The sequence below is a fragment of the Chelonoidis abingdonii genome, chromosome 6 (genome assembly GCF_003597395.2).
Source record: "Chelonoidis abingdonii isolate Lonesome George chromosome 6, CheloAbing_2.0, whole genome shotgun sequence".
Classification (NCBI taxonomy): domain Eukaryota; kingdom Metazoa; phylum Chordata; order Testudines; family Testudinidae; genus Chelonoidis; species Chelonoidis abingdonii.
The window spans coordinates 70,202,443-70,224,034 of record NC_133774.1 but is presented as its reverse complement, the minus strand read 5'-3'; the positions used below and the strand labels follow the sequence as shown (position 1 = coordinate 70,224,034).

The following is a 21,592-nucleotide window of genomic DNA, read 5'->3' as shown; positions in this document are numbered from 1 at the left end:
CAACCTTGGTTCGAGTGATCATGAGCTAATTCAGTTCAAACTAGATGGAAGGATAAACAAAAATAGATCTGGGACTAGGGTTTTTGACTTCAAAAGGGCTAACTTTAAAGAATTAAGGAAATTAGTTAGGGAAGTGGATTGGACTGAAGAACTTGTGGATCTAAATGCGGAGGAGGCCTGGAATTACTTTAAGTCGAAGCTGCAGAAACTATCAGAAGCCTGCATCCCAAGAAAGGGGGAAAAAACCATAGGCAGGAGTTGTAGACCAAGCTGGATGAGCAAGCATCTCAGAGAGGTGATTAAGAAAAAGCAGAAAGCCTACAAGGAGTGGAAGATGGGTGGGATTAGCAAGGAAAGCTACCTTAGTGAGGTCAGAACATGTAGGGATAAAGTGAGAAAGGCTAAAAGCCATGTAGAGTTGGACCTTGCAAAGGGAATTAAAACCAATAGTAAAAGGTTCTATAGCCATAAAAAGAAGAAAAAACAAAGAAAAGAAGTGGGACCGCTAAACACTGAGGATGGAATGGAGGTTAAGGATAACCTAGGCATGGCCCAATATCTAATATCAATAAATACTTTGCCTCAGTCTTTAATAAGGCTAATGAGGAGCTTAGGATAATGGAAGGATGACAAATGGGAATGAGGATATGGAGGTAGATATTACCACATCTGAGGTAGAAGCCAAACTTGAACAGCTTAATGGGACAAAATCGGAGGGCCCAGATAATCTTCATCCAAGAATATTAAAGGAACTGGCACATGAAATTGCAAGCCCATTAGCAAGAATTTTTAATGAATCGGTAAACTCAGGGGTTGTACCGTACGACTGGAGAATTGCTAACATAGTTCCTATTTTAAGAAAGGGAAAAAAAGTGATCCGAGTAACTATAGGCCTGTTAGTTTGACATCTGTAGTATGTAAGGTCTTGGAAAAAATTTTGAAGGAGAAAGTAGTTAAGGACATTGAGGTCAATGGTAATTGGGACAAATTACAACATGGTTTTACAAAAGGTAGATCGTGCCAAACCAACCTGATCTCCTTCTTTGAGAAGGTGACAGATTATTTAGACAAAGGAAATGCAGTAGATCTAATTTACCTCGATTTCAGTAAGGCATTTGACACGGTTCCACATGGGGAATTATTAGTTAAATTGGAAAAGATGGGGATCAATATGAAAATTGAAAGGTGGATAAGGAACTGGTTAAAGGGGAGACTACAACGGGTCGTACTGAAGGGTGAACTGTCAGGCTGGAAGGAGGTTACTAGTGGAGTTCCTCAAGGATCAGTTTTGGGACCAATCTTATTTAACTTTTTATTACTGACCTTGGCACAAAAGCGGGAATGTGCTAATAAAGTTTGCGGATGACACAAAGCTGGGAGGTATTGCTAACACAGAGAAGGACCGGGGGATATCATACAGGAAGATCTGGATGACCTTGTAAACTGGAGTAATAGTAATAGGATGAAATTTAATAGTGAAAAGTGCAAGGTCATGCATTTAGGGATTAATAATAAGAATTTTAGATATAAATTGGGGACACATCAGTTGGAAGCAACAGAGGAGGAGAAGGACCTTGGAGTATTGGTTGATCACAGGATGACTATGAGCCGCCAATGTGATATGGCCGTTAAAAAAGCTAATGCAGTTTTAGGATGCATCAGGCGAGGTATTTCCAGCAAAGATAAGGAGGTGTTAGTACCGTTATATAAGGCACTGGTGAGACCTCATCTGGAATACTGTGTGCAGTTCTGGTCTCCCATGTTTAAGAAGGATGAATTCAAACTGGAACAGGTTCAGAGACGGGCTACTAGGATGATCCGAGGAATGGAAAACCTGTCTTATGAAAGGAGACTCAAAGAGCTTGGCTTGTTTAGCCTAACCAAAAGAAGGCTGAGGGGGGGGATATGCTTGCTCTCTTTAAATATATCAGAGGGATTAATATTAGGGAGGGAGAGGAATTATTTAAGCTTAGTACCAATGTAGACACAAGAACAAATGGGTATAAACTGGACACTAGGAAGTTTAGACTTGAAATTAGACGAAGGTTTCTAACCATTAGAGGAGTGAAGTTCTGGAACAGCCTTCCAAGGGGAGTAGTGGGGGCAAAAGACATATCTGGCTTTAAGACTAAGCTTGATAAGTTTATGGAAGGGATGGTATATGATAGGATAGTTTAATTTGGCAATTGATCTTTGATTATCAGCAGTAAGTATGCCCAGTGGTCTGTGATGGGATGTTGGATGGGATGGGATCTGAGTTACTGCAGAGAATTCTTTCCTGAGTGCTGGCTGGTGAGTCTTGCCCACATGCTCAGGGTTTAGCTGATCGCCATATTTGGGGTCGGGAGGAATTTTCCTCCAGGGCAGATTGGCAGAGGCCCTGGAGGTTTTTCGCCTTCCTCTGCAGCGTGGGTTGTTATAGAAGTGGATGGGTAGGATTCTGTGGCCTGCTTTGTGCAGGAGGTCAGACGAGATGATCATATTGGTCCCTTCTGACCCTAAAGTCTATGACCCAATGTCTTATTACTGCTTAATTTACCTATTTGATTTTCACCTTTCAGGTGAAATATAGTAGGTTCATTCTCAGGAGTGAGTTACAACCTCACTAATTACACTTTTACTGGATCATATAAAGCTTTCTCCCACTGTCTAGCAGCTAAAATTGAACATGGTGGAAATTCTGTGTTTCATCATTTTTCCATTTTAACAATATAGGAACTTATAAAACATTTTAGAAGTTGAGATTTTACAGCAAGTCATTCAAATATCATGATGTTAGAAACTTAAGGTTGACGGTGCAACCTTGCCTATCTCTCTTTATGTACAATCACAATAGTCTTAAGTGAGCATACCATATTTTTTCTAGAGGACCCGTGCCTCATCAGTAGGGAAGTTTGATAATGTTCAGTGAACAAGACTGCTGTTCATTATTTTTCTTCATGCTCTGTGAACCACCATATATATCATTTACCATTCAAACATTGCATCAAATAGAGTCTGACGGGTTGTTTGTTTTAACTCTTTCATTAGACATTTCTCTATGTGCCTCACGTGAATTTTTGTGACATCCTGGTAAGAGTGGGAATTTGCATTATCCCCACTTCACTTATATAAAGCTAAGGCACAGAGAAACTAAGTCTGAAGATGAGGCAAAAACAGAACACTGAGTTTCTTTGGGGTGATCCATAACACCATTCATCCTATTCCAAGAGACCTACTACATTCATTAAAACACCATATGGTTTTTGCAATGATTGAAGAGAGGCTGTTACAGCTACCACTGAACATACAACTGCATTAAGAGAGGCCACAGATCAATTCACTATACGGGCTTGCCTCATACTCTGTCCAACAATCTGATAAATAGATTGTCCTATGGTTATAAAATAAAGTATGTGGCTATAAAGTAAAAAACATAATACTCAAGAAGTCAAAGCTACAGACAGCTTTTATTTTCTGAAGAGTGCTTCACAGTAAAAACTTAACATTCCTTTAATATAGATTTATCTTGTATGAAATTGCATATACATGCTTTGCTTCTTTGTCATGGTCTATAAATAAATCACATTTGTTCTGGATTACCCAATGAAATATTGCTTATAAATCAAGATGATAAACAGCCTAAACTGGCCTGCCCTCACAATACAATACGTTGAAGCCAGAAAGGCAAGAGAGAGAATATAATCTGAATTTCACTCTATCCCAAAAAGTAACTGTGACATCAGTATAAGGAAATCCTACAACCTAGGCTTGAGAAAGTCTGCTTGCCCAAGACAAACAGGAAAAGTTAACTTGCACAAAGCAAGCAGGAATTTGGAGTGGGTAAGAGAGTGCAGGGAAGGGAGAGTCAGTGAACAGAGGGGGCATATGATTTTAAGAGTGTAGGTAAGCAATTTAGATTTTAAAATAATGCTGAACATGTAAGTAGTTTGATGTATACAGAACGACATTCATATATGACATTGAGATTAGACCAGTGATACTTAAGACTGAGTTTAATGTGTCTCCCACAGTTCGTTGTGATGTGTAACATTCAAACACTGTGATTTAATTAACTAATCTAAATTAACAACTAATCAGGATGCTTTTCCTATGTTATTAGCTAATTGTAGAATACTTGGTCAGTCTTTTTTCTGTGAGAATAATTACATATAGAGAAAGAGTACATGAAACAATGAATTCACACTGCTGTGGCTCCTTTGGGTAATGCCGATGACTAATCTGGCTCCTGAAGCACTGAGGTCTGAGTATCACTGGATTAGACCAACACGCAAAATACTCATTACTGCAAGTGCCATATAGGAAAATATTTTTAGAATTAGTTTTTTATGCCATATAAGAATTCTTATCCCTTACCATTGAGATATTCTATTTTCATACCTTTAAAAGAAAACTTCGGAAGCCCAGAAAGAAAGGGTAGAATGATTTAAATGAGAACTCCGCACTGGCCTAACTCAGCTTCCATTAGCCACTAAAGTCAACAGTAAAACTTCCAAATATGGGAAGATTTTCCAAATGCAATTCACTTCTGAAAAGTGCTTTGGTAGAAATGGCAGTAGGATTCCAGATCTAGTCTCTAACTTCAAGATTCACTTTACATGACTCATCGAGAGCTTTTTTAAAAAGTTCTCTCTCATAACTGCCAGTTCCACAAATAGTCAGATATAAACTGGGATCTTTCTAGATCAGGCATCACTAGAAATAAAGAATACGGAGCCCAATTTCTCTATAGAAACGTTCAACAGCAGAATTTGGTCCTGCAATGGCAAAATAATTAATAATTCAAATGATGTGCAATCCAGACAAATCCATCTGAAGTAAAATGTATTAGATATGACATATGAGCATCAGATCCATTGATTAACAAATATCATATTCAGTTCCATTTGATCATAATCAAACTGAGCAGGGGGAGGTGCATGTTTATCTTGGAAAATGCTTTTACTTTCACTACTCTATGTCAGACTTGAAGCAACTTTTAAAATATTTTCTTGAATATATATTGAAAAATCATATTTATGCATTTTGCTTGTATGAAGTCTCCCTTAGAATTAATCAGACAGAGGCAGGGCAGTTATTACATAAAACACTGGTTTTTTACATTTTTGGACTTCAAGATATAGATACATTTCTAACTGCTTATAAATTATTAAAATTATTTACTCAATAGTAGCATTGTCAAAGGAAATTTTATTACACAATGTAACAAACTGAAGACCTACGTATAAGAAAAATATTTTAGTTTGTAATTAGTACTCCAGTATCTGGAGCTGATTTCACATTGCATTAGGGGAGCACTGTGAGCATGAAGTGGCAATGAAGCCATTGGAAGTGGCATAGGTGCCTCAGTCCAGTAAAAGGAAATAGTAGGTCCTACTACCATAACCATCCCTGGAGCTTGCCTAAGCGGCATGGCCAGGATTTTCTTGCGCCCTGGTGTCCAAAATCTACTGTAACAGCTCCCTGGCTATTGGCAAGTGGTGCAATCTAGAGCAAGGGTTCTCAAACTGGAAGTCAAGACCTCTTGGTGGTTGCAAGGTTATTACATGAGGGGTTGTAAGCTGTCAGCCTCCACTCCAAACCCCACTTTGCCTTCAGCATTTATAATGGTGCTAAATATATTAAAAAGTGTTTTTAATTTATAAGACGGGGTCGCACTCAGAGGCTTGCTACATGAAAGGGGTCAGCAGTTCAAGTTTGAGAACCACTGTTCTAGAGCAATCTTTAAGAACAAATTTAGAAACGGAAACAGAACAAAAAGCAAAACAGCACAGACAGACAATGAGAAAAGCACAAAGGGCTTGAAAGCTCCCCCTTGCCTCCAAGTTGCATGGCTGACTATAGGCAGGCAGCCCATCTGAATGAGGGCTGGTCTACATTAGGAGAGGGGATCGATCTAAGATACGCAACTTCAGCTACACGAATAACGTAGCTGAAGTCAAAGTATCTTAGATCGAATTACCTACCATCCTCACAGCATGGGATTGACATCCGCAGCTCCCCGTGTCGACTCTGCTACCGCCGTTCGCGTTGGTGGAGTTCCGGAGTCGACAGGAGCGCGTTCGGGGATCAATATATCGCGTCTAGATGAGACGCAATATATCGATCCCTGAGAAATCGATTGCTACCCGTCTCTAAACCAGCACAAAACTCTTAAATCAAACCGGCTGCTCTGTCTTCTAATATTTGGTCTGATAGAAAGGAAATACCCTGCAGGAGAGGACAACACAAGATATCAAAGAGCCTAGTTTTTCCATTTCATTCTTTTAAGCTTCAGTGTTTACAGCAAATTAGAATAGCAATGATGGTGCTAAAAGCTCTCTTCTTCAAAATCCTTTCTATAAACTGTGTGCTGTTGCTCTAGTGTAGAACTACATTTAAAAAATGAATTTATCTTGAGCCAAAATGAAATGTTACAGTTAATTTTTATAAGCATTTACTAACAAGTTTATACATTGAGGCAAATGTTGCATGGATATTAATATTCACCTCCAAGAAATCTCTAAACCAAATTTAAAAACAAAACAATTTTATATTTTCATGAATATTTAGTCTTCAAAAACAAAGTAATTTGCAACAGTGCACTGTGATAATAAAAATCTGTACCTTAGAAACTATGTTCATTTAAATATAAATTATTTTACGTCCTCTCACTGTTTAAAGATGTATTCCATATACACATTTTTGATGAACAGAGAGCTTTCTATAGTGATTTGAAACAGTGAACACTTTATTTGTATTAATTCTCTCCTCCATTTTTAAGAACACTTTAAGTACAATATAAATAAGTAATCCAGAAGAATTTATAATTAAGTTAGTGTTTAGTGTTGAGTAATAAAAAAGGCTTTAAAGTAAAATTTAACATTTAATAGCAAGAACAAATATTTGCTCCAGAGGGAAGTACACTGCATAAACTCTCTCCCTCTTCTTCCACCCACAACCTGCCCATCAGTAAAAGGAACCCCCCTTTCCCTTCTCTAAGCCCACTTCCCACACACTAGCAGACTCCTCCCTGTAAGCAGATTACCTCATGCAGCTAGACTACTTCCCTGTAACGAAGCAGCTCTGTCTGGGCTTTAGACCAGTTTTTCCGTGCCCCCAGCATGACTGGGCAACATACTTTACTTCACCTTGTTGGTTCTCAGTTCAAACACCAGGTCAGCGACTGACAGTAAGTGGAAAAGGCAATGTGGAGAGTAACATGAGATTCAGCACAGGGGGAAAACAGGATCAATCTAGACTTGCCCACGGCAAGAATCCTGTGCCAACCCACCTCCCACTGGCAAGACATCCTTCCTCCTCATGATACAAAATAATATGTTAAATTAAAGAAGTCCATGAAAAGCACAGGGGTACATTTTGAAATTAGTATGAATTCAGTAGGTGCTATATTACCCACTTCTAGTCCAGTTTAGTAAGTTAGCTCTCTCATCCCTTTTGCATAAAGTCTGAGTTTCTAAAAATTCCACCCTTACCTACACTTTACTTTCTACATCTCTCACAGAAAGCTCACCTTTTTTATCAGCTACTTTTTTTTTCTAATCTCTCATTAAAATTCATTTATTCTGACATTAAACATTAAGTCATCAGTATACAGTAAAAGATCACTCCACTTTAAGCTTTGACCTTGTCATAAACAGATAGCTAAGGGTTAATGTTTCTTTCACCTGTAAAGGGAACCAAACACCTGACCAGAGGACCAATCAGGAAACCGGATTTTTTCAAAGTCAGGGAGGGAATTTTTGGGGGTCTGGGTCTTTGGTCTGTCGTCAGCTATGAGAGGCTTCTTTCTATCTTCAAGCTTCTAATCTTCAGTTTCAAAGTTGTGAGTACAAAGGTAGCAAAACAATAGGCTTTTATATGTTTTGTTTTGTATTTACATGTGTGTAGTTTGCTGGAATGTTTGAATTGTATCTCTTTTTGAATAAGTCTGTTTATTCATATTTTTCTTTTAAGTAATAGCCCTGTGTATTGTCAACTTTAATGCAGAGTCATCTGTTCATGTGTTTTTTTTTTATATAAGCTTTCTTTTAGATTTGGGGCGGGGGGTGGAGTTTATTCTCTCTGGTAGGCCTAGGAACGAGGGAACGGGATTCTCTTTGTGTTAGACTCTCGGAGGGTAAGGTCTCGCCCAGGGGGGTGGAGGGGGATAGAGAGATAGAATCTTATCTGTTTCCTTGTCTTGGGGTTTGTCTTGTTTGGGGAATAAGGAGACAGGCTTCTTGTATTGTTGATGTAGAGATTCATCAGTACTCTCAGGTTAGCCAGAGAGGAAAGTCTGGGTGGGAGATGTAGGGGGAAGGGAAGTGGGTTATTTCCCTTTTGTTGTGCGACTTCAGAGTTCTGAGTCTTGGGTCCCTTCAGGGAAGGTTTTGGGGAGACCAGAGGGAGCCAAAACCCTGGAATTTTTGGATGGTGGCAGCGAGATCAAATCTGAGCTGGTAATTAAGCTTAGAGGGGTTCATGCTAGCTTCTCAGATTATGAATGCTAAGGTTCAAATCGGAGTAGGAAAGCTATGACAGACCTTACCATACATATCATATCACATCATAAATAGATGAGAAACAGAACGAACAGAGTAGACGCTTGAGGAAAATAAAGTTGTACACTCAACAGCACTGAACCAATGTCCAATATTCAATATGATATTCCAGTAGGAGAAGCTACGTATAAGCAAACCAGGGACAGAATTTGCATTGGAACAAGTAAATCATAGAATTCTCAACATAGGGCCTGTCATTGCCTTCCACCTACCCTTCCTTCCTTCCCCGTCCTTGTTTTACTGAGTTACACCTATTTCCCTTATTTTAATGGGATCATAGGTCCTGAAATTTGTGGGAGAAGAGAACTTCCTGTTATAACACAGGGTCATCTTATGGGAGAGGTTGAGAATCACAGATCTAAATCCTCCTTCCCATATTTAACACATCCTCCCTCCCCCTTCTCTTCTACTAATTGTTACATCCACTTTTTACTTATTGTTTTAGACTGTAAATTCTTCATGACAGGAACCCTGACTCCCTAACTTTGTCCAGCATCTTTTCATAATAGGATCCACAATACTGACTGCAGTCTCCAGGTACTACCATAATACAAATAAAAGAAATATAGGATTGAATCTATGAGACCAGAGTTTTGGAGACTGTGACTTTTAATACAAGAACCATATAACAATTTTGTATACAAATTATCTAAAATCTTGTAATCGAATAATCCTTAGTTTGCCATATTATATATACTATATACATATTTAATTTAGATTAAGTAAAGGTATTAGGGTTTTTTTAATTTATCTGTTTAAGAGATGACCTCTGAAAGTACTGTTGCTGACCCTATACAATCACACAAACTTGTGAGCTTTGAGATCTTTGAAGCAGAAGAACTTTTTTCATGTTAGCCTTCCAGCAATAACCTCCACCCATAAATTCACTGTAAACAATATTTCAAGTTCTTATACTATACTGAGAGAACAAAAAGGAGGAATTTACCAGATGCATGTTACTATATGTTTACCCTATTATCATTCACTATTGCAGCTCAGCCTCCCCATACCTCTCTCCTTGTTTATTCTAAACTGCTCAAGGCAGGAACCTCTAACTTATTATTTAAAAGCACTGTGTACATTGCTAGCGCTATGCCAATAATACAGCTAATCTTCTAGAGAACACATCTTTGTTTCTTAATAAGGTTCCATGAATATTCTGCTTGAAAATATTCACTGATTTTTAGTTTGCAACACATTTCATTCTAATCTAAACAATGTGTCTGCCTAACTTTATCAGTAGCTATTCTTTTAATCTATCTGACATAGTTTCTCAGCCTTTGCTTTCACTACAGTGCCATTTATTTTATTTTAACATAACCTCAGACTGACAACATTCTAAAACACTTCATATAGGTTTCTGACGCAAATTTGGGTTTTAAGCCAATTATCAAGAGTAAGCTGCAGGAGGGTTTTTGCAGTGCTCACCCACACGAATTCATCAGGGTCCAGAATTTTAGCGTGTTAGGAGCAGCTAGGCTTGTTCTCTATTTTGACAGCACAAGCAGGAATATCCAGTACCTGCTCCAAAGAATGTACAGTCTGAACAACCAGGGTTGTAGCACACCAGCAGAGTGAACAAAGCGAGAATACAACTAATGGCACATAAGAGCCACAACGGGGGAGGGGGGCTCTGTTAGGAGAAGAGCAGCTAAGCGGAAAGAGGAGGGAAGGGAGCCGAACACTAAAGGGGGCGAGGGAGCAGCTGTGGAGTGAAGCACCTTGGCAGGAGAAAAGGACTGAAGCAAATCCCCAAGTATCCTCCACAGGCTGACACCCAGCAACGCCTCACCCTCGTGCACAGACCTCCGGCCAGCGCGCAGTGACGCCCGCACCCCGCGCTCTCCCGCCGCCGCTCAGGCCAGGCGTGAAGGCGACACTAACGAGACTGGACAGGGCGGGGCACACAGCGACCCTCGCCACGGGAGGAGCCGGGCAGGCTGTCGCTCACTGGACACGGGCTGACAAGCAACACAGGGTGCTCGTAGCGGCCAGGGGACCCGGCTTCCACCGCCCCTGCCCGGCTGCAGGTAACTCAGCGAGCTGGGCCTAGCCGCCCTCATCCTGCCCACCACAGCCCCGCAGCGAGGCCCAGGCGGGAACGGAAGCCATCTCTCCTGCCCCCTTCCCGCCCCGCTACCCCGCCCAAGCCCCGCTGCCAGGATACGGGACCGCCGAACCGCGCCGCGCGCGGAACCTACCTACCTGACAAGCCGAGCCTCTCCACCGCACCGCGACGTCACAGCCCCGCCAGCGTCCCGTGAGCGCTGCCAACGAATCAGCGCCTACCTCTCGCCACCCGACAGCCAATCCACATGAACTCCGCCCCCTCGTGACACTCTAGGTCCAGCAACCAATTCCGTAGAGAAAACTGACCTGCCATTGCCGCCCCTGCTCTGAAGGTAGCCAGGCGATTGGGAGAGGAGGCTAGTGGGCGGGACACTGGAAGACGTGAGGAGGGCGGGCCTCTGTCTATACAGCTAGCTATAAATGCTGCGTTCGGAAGCTTGGGGTTACCGTTGGCCTAGCAGTTAACGTAGTGTGTGTTCGAATTTCGCGGAAGTAGCGATCATCGTACTCTTCCTTCTTCTCTTTGGTGGCCGGGACTCACCTGCCCGCTAGGCGGTGCGGGCGCTCACTGTTATCGTTGTAGCGGTTTTTTACTTACAAGCGCGCCCCTTCCGTGGCCTCAAAGGGGCCAAATTGTCTTGTCAAGTGTCCACCCTGTCCTGCCTGGATATGATTCCCCAGCAAGAGCTGGATCCAGGAGTCATAAAGCCTATTGTTGTCCTAGGTAGGGTGCTCAGTTAACAAGTGTGAATTCTGGAGGGAGGGGGAGGGTAATTCTGCCCATATAAAACAAAGCCCCCAAAATCAGGACTGTCTCTATAAAATCAGGACATCTGGTCATCCTAGCTTCAGGCCTGCCCAAAAATCAATATTTTAAAGATAAATAAATGGGGAGTTTGGTTTGTTTGCCTTGTTGGGGTCCTGTGCATTCAGAAAAAGTGTAAAGAGTTAAAAACTTTCACTGCCAGTCATGGGAACTGGGATGTGAATCCATTACCTCAGAGATCCTGCATTTGAAGAAAAACACGCAATTACTTGGCACAATTCAGAGAAATAGATAGGAGACAGTTGTGAGAGTCAGCCACAGAGCAAAACAGGTGGCGCAAGGAATGCCAGGACACCCCATGCAAATAAGATAGTTTCCACTATATACTGTAACCAAGAGTAAGGGTAGGTATACTCTTAAAACACTACACTGGAGTAGCTGACCCACTACCACTTCAGTGAAGATGGTCCTATGCTGACAGGAGAGCTTCTGCCATTGGCGTAGTTAATCCACTGCCTCAAGAGGCAGTAACTATGTCAAAGGGAGATGCTCTCTCACCAGCACAGCATTGTCTACACTGGGGGTTAGGTTGGTATAATTACATGACTCAGGAGTATGGATTTTTTACACTCCTGAGTTTTATGGTTATACTGCTATGCTGGCTCTATACTATAGGCTTATAAGAGAAAAAGACTTTTACAAGAGATGGTTCTTGTGTCCTATTCACAGTTGAGATGACTATCACTCTCATAGGGGATGGGGAAGCTAGAATGAGGTGCCACAGTTACTACTTTCTTGGAGGGAAGTGCAGGGGTCTTCAAAGATGGTGAAGGAGGGGCATGCACACTCATCTTTTCCTCAAGTTCATCTTAGGCTAACTTCTACCAGCTTCCCTTCTCGCTCACTATAATGTTCTTCTCTCAGCTGGACTCTGAAATACACTGCAGCTTCACCTACAAAAAGTAGGCAGACAATGAATGTAGTGCATTGCTGTAAATTCCCCAGAAGGACTGAAAAAGGATTCTTTAATAAGTAGATCTTACTGCACACTCATTTGCTGCATTTAGAGTTACTGTCAAAAATTCTCTGCCCTAAAGCTGCACTTTCCATTTCCATATTGCACTTAAAAGGCAGACTGGCTAACTGTTTAATTCCAGTCATGTTGTATTAGACTAATTAAAGAGCAGTAGATGCCTTACAGAAAACCATTTTGTCTGACTTTTTCATAACTATAAAATGGGTAAATCCCACATGCTACACTTTTCACCAGGTTCGGTTCAGTTACTACACATTAATTGTTATGCTAACTTAGTTGAAGTCATGTACACATTAGATTCTAGTGAACATGAGTATTAGCAATCTATATAATCATTATAGTGCTAGTAATATTGTTACGGGTATTTAGAAGGAAAGTGGGTTCTACCACTTACTTCTATCCTAAACAGTAGAGAGTTCCGCACTACTAAAATTTATATGATGAAACATTAAACTGAACTCCTGACCGCCTGTGATAATTAACAATAATGAGCATTTTTCACAAGACATAGGATGCTCTTCTAGGTACCCAGCCAAAATAAAATTTTCCTTATCTCTATTTCCTTTATAGTTTCAATTGACATTTTTCACATTCTATTCTGAAAAAAGGAACCTCTGACAATCAGCATTCCACCAAAGTAGCTGCATACTAGTGGAGAATGTTAATTCTGTATATGTTGCTACCTATAGAAGACATATATCACAGCAACATGGTGTGAGAGGCCAAAACAAACCACTGAAAGAAGCTTTAAATCCTCCCCTGTGTGAGATATAATAGTTGAACAAAAAAGCCTTCCTTTTCAAAAGGCATACACAAGTTCAGATAAGCATCCTTCCTGCTACCAATTTTTTTTTATTATTAATATAAAAAAACAACCTCTTCCTTTTTGGAGTCCAACTATAGGCACAACATTCACCCATTGCTGAGTCTTTCCTCATCATCCTTACTTCCATCTCCTTTTATATCTAGCAGCTGTGCTTGACAAGTTGCTGAGTTCAGCTGCAAGTATCTTACACTCAAAAGTGTGGCACATGGTCTTCATAATGATTTTTAACTGAACCAGTGCATTATAATGATTTCATTGCAAAAGTGTACCAGAGAAAGCAGTATACACACTCTACTACTACAATGACCAGACTAAAATGTCTGTAGCAAACAAGGAGGAGATTATTTTCCAAGATAATGAAACTGGCCTACTGTCTTCCTGCACTCTATGAGTCAAGTCCATAAGAATAAAAATTTGTAAAACTTCTCCCACCACTGCCCCAAAAAAATCACCAAAATATGCAAATCACCATATGCTGAATATGTAAAAAAAAAAATGTGTGGCACTGACATCTAGAAAAATTTGCAATTACTGATAACGTGTGGACTAAGCAAAATCATGACAGTAGGAATTTTTTTTTACATTTTAATTATTATTCACCTTTCAAATTCTCAAAAAAATATTTTTCATACCCTATTTTAAACATCCCAGTTTGCAAATTTGTTACTGCTGTAACAGAGATCCCTTGGCAAAGGGTCCTCTTGTTCTTTGTAAACAATCCTCACCTCAGGCCTAACAAATTCTTTAAACTAAACATATTTTGCAGGATATTTATCCATAAGGGATATCATGTGAGATATCTTCAGAAACCTCCTAACTTTTCAAGACTCAGAATCATTGCAAGATGTATGTAGGGGTAATATTTAAGGAACAATGCGTTTATATTGAAAGTATGGTGCATGGGTTTGGAGTAGAAATTAATCACCAAGAGATAATGAGCATCAGGGATGGCCCATCCACACAAGAGAGAGGCATCACCCCTTCCTAATCAGCCAGTGATGTTATACAAGGCTCAGTTGACCAGCCTTCCTTCCTCCCAAAACTCAGTGGAAAATCATCAGAGGTATCACCGAACAATCAAAACCTCTGAGAGGGAAAAAAAGGGAACATTATAATAGACTGAGTTTTGCCCTGGCTGTGAATGGAAACAAAATACTGTTTTCAGTAAAACAAAGTGTAGGAAAAGGCACTATTCATTCACTGGGGAAACCACTTGAGGAGCAAGGGTACTTTCATGAATATTTGGGATCCTGGTTATTGAGAAAATACGGAACTTAGGGCAGGTGGGGTGGTGAGGAAAATCTGTATTAAATACAATAGGCAACTACTGATAAGCATACCCAAAGGTTCACATTTGATTATTTTTTGTTGTATTGTAACCTTTTGCTTCCAGCATTCTTCCTTGTTTCAGTTTAAATCTTTATTCATTCTTAAATAAACCTACTTTTGTTTGATCATAAGTGCTGTGTGGTTTACAGATAGTTTCAGGTAAAATGGGGTTACACTGCACCTTTAGGTGTAGAGGATCTGGAATTTCTGTGAATAGTCAGTTTCAGGGATTTGATACCACAGGAAACAATTCAAGGGTGAAGCTAGGGCTGGCATATCCCAGAAAAGTGGCTGAAAGGCTATTGAGTGGCTGAAAGGCTATTGGTGCCAGGAGCTTTGTCACAGATGCCCTTCTCTGTCCTTTTGGACCACTGCAGACAGGCTGGACACTTCCAAGTTTATAAGCACCAGTGTGTTCTTGATTGGGTCTCCTCTACCAGTTCACCAGTACAGCCTTGTGCAGCAACATACAAATTAGAAGTAAACTTCCCCTTTGGTCCATTCTCCCAGAAGTACCCCTGGAGGAAATTCTGCACCAAAAAGTTAAAAATTCTGGGCACAAAATTTTCAAATTCTGTAAAATTTGCATATTTTATTTGTCAAAATAACACAATATAATCATGCCAGTTTCAATCATTTTGGTAATTTATTTTAAAATTTCTGTAAGCAAGTAAGTCTGTAACAATACAGACAACAAAAAATGATTCAGGAAATGTTTTTTGACAAATAGATTCCTTACTAGGTATATTAATAAGGAACTTTGAATAATAATTCATTTTGGCTACAATACACAAAAGTATTTCCTGTACCCCTTAGAAGCAGTGCAAAGGCTTGGAGTAGTCAGGGATAATGGAGGAGCTGAGGGAGAGAGAAGTAATTGCTGGGAAGGAGCCTGGAAGTGGATTTGGAGAGTTGTTGGGTGTGAGTGGGAGAAATATGGAACAGGTTGGGGGGGGGGATTATTAGGGAATTGGGGAGTCTCCTCCGTGCAGACCCTGACTGACCCCTAGCTTCTCCCATTCAGTCAGGCATGTCTGCCTCTATTCCCATGTGTCCCTGCACTCACATTCCCATTCAGCCCCTGGCTCAATGCTGTCTTCCCACTAGCTCCTGCGCCTCCGCCCCAGTCTGTTCCCACAACTAATCCTTCTGAAACCCCAGTTTGTGATCTCTCAGCAGCCCCGTGTGCCCCACTATGTTTGCCCCGCCTATATCCCATGCCTCCTCACCTGGCCCCAAGGGCAGGGTGCTGTGAGAGAATGAGCTCTCAAAACTGAGACTCATACAAAACCAAACTTCCATGTGGCTGGACTTTACAAAAGCAAGACAAGCCATTTACAATGCACACTTTACTTTTCTACAGAGGAAAAAGGGCAGTAAACTATCTAAACTCCTACATGACACACGGGGCTACAACAGTGGTACCCTTAACTCACCCAACAATATTGTTAATTTATCGAACCACACACTTAGCCCGGCAGAAGAGCCTCTCCTATCTCGGGGACTCCCTGCCCCACTACCCTCACGCACCTGATACAGTTCTGCAGTGATCTGGAAGCCTACTTTTGCCATCTCCTACTCAAGAAATATTTTCAACACACCACTGAACAGAGCACTGACCTACAGGAACTCTCCTACCAACACTACAAGAAGAAGAATTCTGACAGTCAAATGACAGACTGGACTTCTACATAGAGTACTTCCACAGACACGCACAGGCTGAAATTGTGAAAAAACAGCATCGCTTACCCCATAACCTCAGCTATACAGAACACAGTGCTATCCACAGCCTCAGAAACAGCTCTGACATTATAATCAAAGGAGGTGCTGAAATCATCATGAACAGGTCGGATTACTAACAGGAGGCTGCCAGGCAACTCTCCAACACCACATTCTTCAGGCCACTATCCTCCGATCCCACTGAGGAGTACCAAAAGAAACTACACCATCTGCTCAAGAATCTCCCTGCTACAGCATGGGAACAAATCTACACAGACACACCCCTAGGTCCCCGACCCAGGAGTATTCTATCTGCTACCCAAGATCCATAAACCTGAAAATCCTGGACACCCTGTCCCAGGGGTTCTCAAATGGGGGGTCGGGACCCCTCAGGGGGTTGTGAGGTTATTATGTGGGGGGTCACAAGCTGTCAACCTCCACCCCAAACCCCACTTTGCCTCCAGCATATAATGGAGTTAAATATATTAAAACGTGTTTTTAATTTATAAGGGGGGGCCGCAGTCAGAGGCTTGCTGTGTGAAAGGGGTCACCAGTACAAATGTTTGAGACCCACTGCCCTATCGTCTCAGGCATTGGCACTCTTACAGCAGGATTATCTGGCTATTTGGAATCTCTCCTCAGACCCTACGCTACCAGCATTCCTAGCTATCTTTCAGACACCACTGACTTCCTGAGGAAACTACATTGCATTGGTGATCTCCCTGAAAACACCATCCTGGCCACCATGGATGTAGAAGTTCTTTACACCAATATTGCACGTAAGGATGGACTATAAACTGTCAGGAACAGTATCCCTGATGAACCCACAGCACACCTGGTGACTGAGCTTTGTAACTTTGTCCTCACCCACAACCATTTCAGATCTAGGGACAACTTATACTCTCAAGTCAGTGGCACTGCTATGGTTACCCACATGGCCCCACACTATGACAACATTTTTATGGCTGACTTAGAACAGTGCTTCCTCAGCTCTCGTCTCATAGCGCCCCTCCTCTGCTTGTGCTACACTGATGACATCTTCATCACATGGACCCACGGGAAAGAGGCCCTTGAAGAATTCCACATGGATTTCAACAATTTCCACCCCACCATCTACCTCAGCCTGAACCAGTCCACACAACAGATCCACTTCCTAGACACTACAGTACATATAAGTGACGGTCACTATTCTTACCTACATACCTCCAGCTTTCATTCAGGACACATCTTAGTGATCAGAGTGCTAGCAGCCTGTCATAAACTGACACACAACTACCACAAGAAAGACTCCCTTTTCACTGAAGGCAGGGAGTAACAAGATGACTCACAGTCCTGGGTATCCTGAGAACCATCACAACAGCTATCAGAAGTTAGATGAGAATAGAAATGGAAGCCTAGACTCAGACTTTAATACTAGGTAGAGACCAACATTTCCACAATTCTGAATTTCAGTTACATTGTTCTCATTTTAACAGGGCATTGAGCAGGAGGTTGGACTAGGTGGCCTCCTGAGGTCCCTTCCAACCCTGATATTCTATGATTCTATGAAATTGTCTTAAGAAGCAACTGACCCATTGCGAGTCATGGCTTAACTGCAAGTGTAGCGCAGGTCAGACCTTACTTTGAAAGCCTACTTGCATAAATAGTCCTTACCCAAGATTAATTGCTCAGATGAATTGGAAGGACAAATGTGAATCAGGAAGGATTTGTAGAATCAAGTCCATGGTTTAGATAATCTAGCTGACTTTGATTATTTAGAAGCTGTTGCAAAGTTAGGGTAGTATTTCTCCCTCCAGTTTTGTGGGACAAGTTTAAACAGTTTAATCTTAAAAGTCAAACATTTTTTTCCATTAAAGATGTTTAATTAGTTAATTTGAGACTGCTGCTACAGCATGCTCTATTTCAAGCTTGGCTAATGTTTATGCAATAGGAGCCGGTAAAAACAGAAATCACTTTGTCTCAAGACAACCGACCTCTGTAACATTGGCTGCTATATCCTTTGCCAGCTTCTTACCCATCAAATAAGTTCCAACCTTTCTCTCACACTCTATTGACTACCCTACGACCCTGGAAATCCCATGTGATTTTCTCCTTTCATAACAGCTTTTCTAGTCCTGTTTGATTAAGCTGCAGCTATCCAGAATCCTTTCCTTTTTGCTCTTCTGTCTGGGCTCCCTTCAGGTTCGCTGCCAGACCTATATTTTAACATTTTCTCTTAATTTTGAATCCTCCTTCTCCACCTTTGTCTAGTTTCTTCTGGTTTCTTGTAGATAGTCTTAAATTCCCAAATGAAATTTGTAGTGTGTGCTGCACTGTGCTGTTTCTTGTGCTGAGAAACCTTAAAGTTGTACTTAGGAGACAGATCACTACTTTGTATTCCATTATTAGAAAGAACAGCACAGAGAACAATATTAAATTTTAAATGAAATTACATGACTGGAAGGGGAGTATAAATGTAAGAGGGAGAGCACCTCATTAGTGCTCCTCTAAGCAGCTAAAACAAAATTCAAGTAAATGTAAATTCCAAAAAATAAAAAATAAATATCTTGGATATACTAAAAATGCTATTATGCACACAGCAGTAATATGGGAATGTTGTTAGAAAGGGACATTAAGAGTATAAAAGTGCAGAGGCAGATTTCTGTGAGGGATAAAAAATAATAAGCTCATTAATAAATATCCTAAAATAGTCTGCTCTTAGACTTTTGAGCAGAAATTGCATTCCTTGGGGTACTCAGCCAGTCAAGTGAAATAAACTCTTCTAGTTCACTTAGATTTGCTACAGTTCTTTGCTGAGCCATGCATGAAAGTATGTATCAATAATGTACTGTATATTCTTGGAACAATTTGCAATTGCCAGTGGTGCACATCCACGCTTTCGCTCTCTTTCCTCCACCTCTTCTTCTATTTGCTACTACTACAAGATAGGAGAAATATGGCAAAGGAGTTAAAAAAAAACACAAACTACTGATAAAAGCACTTGAACCTTTATATCAGGAATGAAGAACTGTTATTGCTCTGTGAGGGACTTGTGTTCTTCAATTTCTTTTACATAGCGAATAACAAACATATGTTAACATGTAGTGGAATGAAGAACTTGTGGGTAAGAAACAGACATGGGAGTCAGGAGTTCTCTTCCCCACTGTGCCACAGACCTTCTATCAGTGTGACCTTGAGTAGGCCATTTTCTATGTACTTCAGTTTCATCATATGTAAAACAGGGATAACAATACTGCTATGAGCTGGGTGAAACTTTTTTTATGGTATTGAGACTGATAGGTTTGAACTCACCCTTCAGTTAACATAACGGTAAGCATAAGCTCCTCGTAAGAAAAAGGAAGTGTGTGAACCCATCCAGGAGCTGAGGATCATTGAATCATTTTAGACAGATGTAGGTGAGTGGGAAAGCAGAACAAAAAGAAATTGAGAACAGACAAGAGAGTGAGTGCCTAAAGGAGCAGCCTGAAGTACAGCAGGGTTGATTGCTTCCCCTAGAAGAAAGCTGGGGAAGGGGGGTGACATGTGGGTTGGGATGTAGGCTGAAAATAGTGCTCTTGGTGCTGTGAGCATAAGAAGCTGTTTCCTTCGTCGTTCAGAGACACAAGACTCTGTACATCCTTTGTGAATAAACAAAGCTGCATCCAAGATGTATCCGATTCCATCAATTTCTATTCCCAGCTGGAGCACCCACAGAGCCCAAACTTTGACTAGCCACTCAGGTCAAAAAGGATAACAGTACTTTCCACCATGAACATTACAAGGAGTAAGGCGTGCATCCTCTGGTATCTGTGGGAGTAAGTGACTAAATACCTTTCTGGGATCCGGGCCTAAAGCATTAACAAATGCTTTTCAGATCCTCAGATGGAAGATGTTATACAAATGCAAGTTATTATTTATTTTTATTATCATAGGGCATAGAAATCCCAGTTATTGATCAGGACCCCATTGTGATAGGTGTTGAACAAAAAGACAGATCCTGCCTCAAAGACCTTACAAGCTATATATAAGACAGGAGAAAATTGATGACTGCAGACAGATGGGAAACAATAAGACAAGAGCATGACAGGCAATGGTCTCAATACAGCAGCTGCCTAACTGTTTCCAAGTTTTTTTGTAGGTCTCACAGCAGAGCAGAGTTTTAAGGAGGATAGCACGATAGCCATGCGAATATTTATAGGGAGCCTCTCCCAAACACGAAGGGTAGCAGAAGGTACGAAGGTGCTTGCTTGAAAATTAAACAAGTGGGCAGTAGAGGCTGGAATCAAGGGAGGATTTGAGGCGGGAATCAACTTTTCAATACTGAATGAGAAATGATAGGTAGGGCGGAGATAGGTCATAAAGGGCCTTCAAAGTAAAGGCAAATGGCTTAGGTTTGACACGATAGAGAAAAAGGAGCCAGTGGGGGGATTGAAAGAGAAGGGCGACATCATTAAGGCGATGGGTAGGAAAATGATCTTTGAAGCAGCATTCTGAGTGAATATTAGCAGGGCATTTGTTAGTCCCAGAGAAAAGAATGTTGCGGTAACCAAGATTCAAGATAATGGGAACCTAGATGAGAGTATTAGTTGATGAATAACATTTTAACAATTTATATTGCAAATTATTGATCCCCAAAGTGTAAAATTTTAAATTCGTTTACACTCACTGCATATAGAGTTATATAATTGCTTGCTATATTTTTCTATGAATGTTTTATCCTCCCTCCCCCACCCTCCTTTTGTAGTTAGTATTTTGAATTTCAATGTCTGTTGCCATGACAACATCATGATCTGACTGATACTGCTTTCTGAGTGTTTTCCAGTCTATGCTGTGCTATTTAAAACTACACATTTTCTGTTAAACGTGCCTGGAGATTTCCTCAGAACAAGCTGATAGGCTATGCTGCAGACATGCGTTCATAATTCCTAATACCCACTGTTGATTCCTATCCCCAGGCATAAATTACTTTGAAAAATTACTTCTCCAGGCCATGCTGGCTAAATGTGAATGGGTGAGGATGGTTGTGGAATATGTACTATATACCTAGCAACACAATCATCCCACTTTCCTTCAGGAAGCCACATGTAAATTGGAGCCCTAGGCAGAATTTTCTAGAGAGATAAACCCCAGAATCCACCAGCTGCTACCGTCAGCACCAGAGAAGAGTGGGAAGGAGATACCAAGCTCCCTTAATCTCCACAAAGCCAAGAAGGAGCCAGCTGAGTCCACACCCACAGAGTCAGGGCTTTGGGGCATCTGGCCCCAGGGTATGACACAGTTATATCCTCAAAAGCCTCATGATATCAGCAGTTCCAAACTCCAAG

The 21,592-nt window shown here is 41.0% G+C and overlaps 1 protein-coding gene across 9 annotated transcripts in view; it reads right to left on the bottom strand.

Moving 5' to 3' along the window:
- Positions 1-10,851, bottom strand: part of FER (FER tyrosine kinase) — a 438,602-nt gene extending 427,751 nt beyond the window's left edge. For 7 of the 9 annotated variants that reach the window (XR_012656117.1, XM_032762614.2, XM_032762619.2 and 4 more), the window contains exon 1: positions 10,749-10,837. The gene's annotated coding sequence lies outside the window, so the exon portion shown is untranslated. Of the gene's footprint in view, positions 1-8,615; positions 8,665-10,748 lie in introns of all 9 variants that reach the window. The other 2 variants (XM_032762616.2, XM_075067143.1) reach the window with 2 other exon arrangements.
- Between the last annotated feature and the right edge of the window lie 10,741 nt (positions 10,852-21,592).